This window comes from Arabidopsis lyrata (genome assembly GCF_000004255.2).
Source record: "Arabidopsis lyrata subsp. lyrata unplaced genomic scaffold ARALYscaffold_4, whole genome shotgun sequence".
In the NCBI taxonomy this organism is placed as follows: Eukaryota; Viridiplantae; Streptophyta; class Magnoliopsida; order Brassicales; family Brassicaceae; genus Arabidopsis; species Arabidopsis lyrata.
The window spans coordinates 18930166-18932025 of NW_003302552.1; the positions used below are offsets into that span (position 1 = coordinate 18930166).

General features: G+C 41.1%; 1 pseudogene; it reads left to right on the top strand.

Moving 5' to 3' along the window:
- Nucleotides 1–37: 37 nt before the first annotated feature.
- Nucleotides 38–1860, top strand: part of LOC9315846 — an 11745-nt pseudogene continuing 9922 nt past the window's right edge.

Here is a 1860-nt window from a genome sequence, read left to right on the forward strand (position 1 = left end):
AGAAGGAGAAGGAGAAGGAGAGGTAAGAGGAGGAGGAGGAGGAGGAGAAGGTGTCTTTGGCGGAAGCTGCGGCAAAGATCAATCTTCCACATCTTACGGTTTACCTCGTCAAAATATCGGTCAGTGCATGCGATATGTGTAATTCGGCTCAATCCGTTTGTTTAATCACTGGAATTCTTATCTTAATCGATAAAACCTTGTTTGTTTGTTGTTGTTGTTTTTGTAGGAGATGTATCCGATGCTGCCAGAGTGGCAGCTAATAAAATTTGTCGACTACTTTGGGATAGCCTTTTGCGATGTCCCATTTTCATGGCCGGAGATGTTCAACAATCCTCCCTTGTTCAAGCTCATCGATGTGATCGATGTGAGCTCATTATCTTTTTCTTACATTTTTCTTTCTTATGTTTACGAAAAATATTTCTAGGTTTGTTTCATGAAGCTCATTTATCTTCTTCTTTATTTTTTTCTTGTATAAACAGGTTCCTTTATCTCATATTCCTGAATCTGTCTACAAAATATCAGTCGATTGGATCCAACGTCAGAAGTTAAACACACTCTGTGGCTTTATATGGTGGGCGCTTAATAAAATTAACGGTTGTTTGACAGAACTTCGAGGAGGTCCACCTCATACTTATCGCAAATCTCAGGTCATTCTTTTCTGGAAAACCTTTGGTCTCGTCTCACGTCAATTTTATAGATGTCTGAATATTGAATTGTTACCTTTGTTTGACTAGCTCCATTATGATCTGTTTGTTTTACGATTAGGTGTCGTTATTTGTTACCTCAGCGCGCGATGGTATTGCGTGGGAAACCAAGTGCTTTGGCTCGTGTATTGCCGCCAATGAGGTTCAAGTATAGTAGGTACCGAGAACCAGACCTGCTTCCGGTTACAGTTTGGATGATAGCTCAGGTTCCTCGTGTGATCTATTTTGTCAACTCTTTTCTTTTCTCTCTGTGATCTGAAAGTGTGTAAAATGTGGACAGGCCTCCCGAGGTGATTTATTCATGGCCTTGTTTACATGGGCGGATACCTTGTTACCAGCAGTCGATACCAACCCTCACTCACGGGATCTCATCCTGCAGCTGGTTGAGAAGTGAGTCAAAAAAGAGTTTTCTTGCGTGGTCTCTTTTTGCTGTATATATACAATCATCTTGATCTTCTTTGTGCAATTTTCTTATCATCAGTATTTTGTCGCAACCAAATGCTCGGACCATACTTGTAGAGAGAGCTGTCTTTGAGGATCATGGAGTGATTCCACCTTTTTCATTTGAGAGCTTGCTGCGGCTTACCTTCCCCCTGACTCATCCGCAAGAGTAAAGGTAAGCACTATACTAGTATTGGAACTTATAAAACAAAACCTTGTTGCATTTGTCAGATTCTGATCAACAAGCATGGTCTCTGTACGCACACAGGCTACAGCAAGGTTTGAGGCAATTTATCCCTTGTTGAAGGAATTGGCTCTTGCCGGTACACCAGGAGGCGAGGCTATGAAAAAAGGCGCTCGACAGATATTCATTTTTTCTTTGAGATTAGCTGGGGGAGGTATTTATAGTAACAATCAAAACCTTGAGTCCTTTCTCTCTTCTCCAAATAGAGTTCTAATGTGTTGCCGTTGTTACAGCAAATCCTGTTTTAGCCAAGGAAGCTACATCAATCGCTATCTGGGCTCTGACCGAAAACATAGTTTGCTGCAATCACTGGGACAATCTCTACGAGAATAATCTAAAAGCTAGTGTTGCTCTTCTTAAAAATCTTGTAGACGAATGGAAGGATCATTCTCGCAAACTATCATCATCACGGAGTAATACTCTCACTCTCAATCAAACTATGAAGAGCTTCAGGCTAAAAGTAATGGCTCT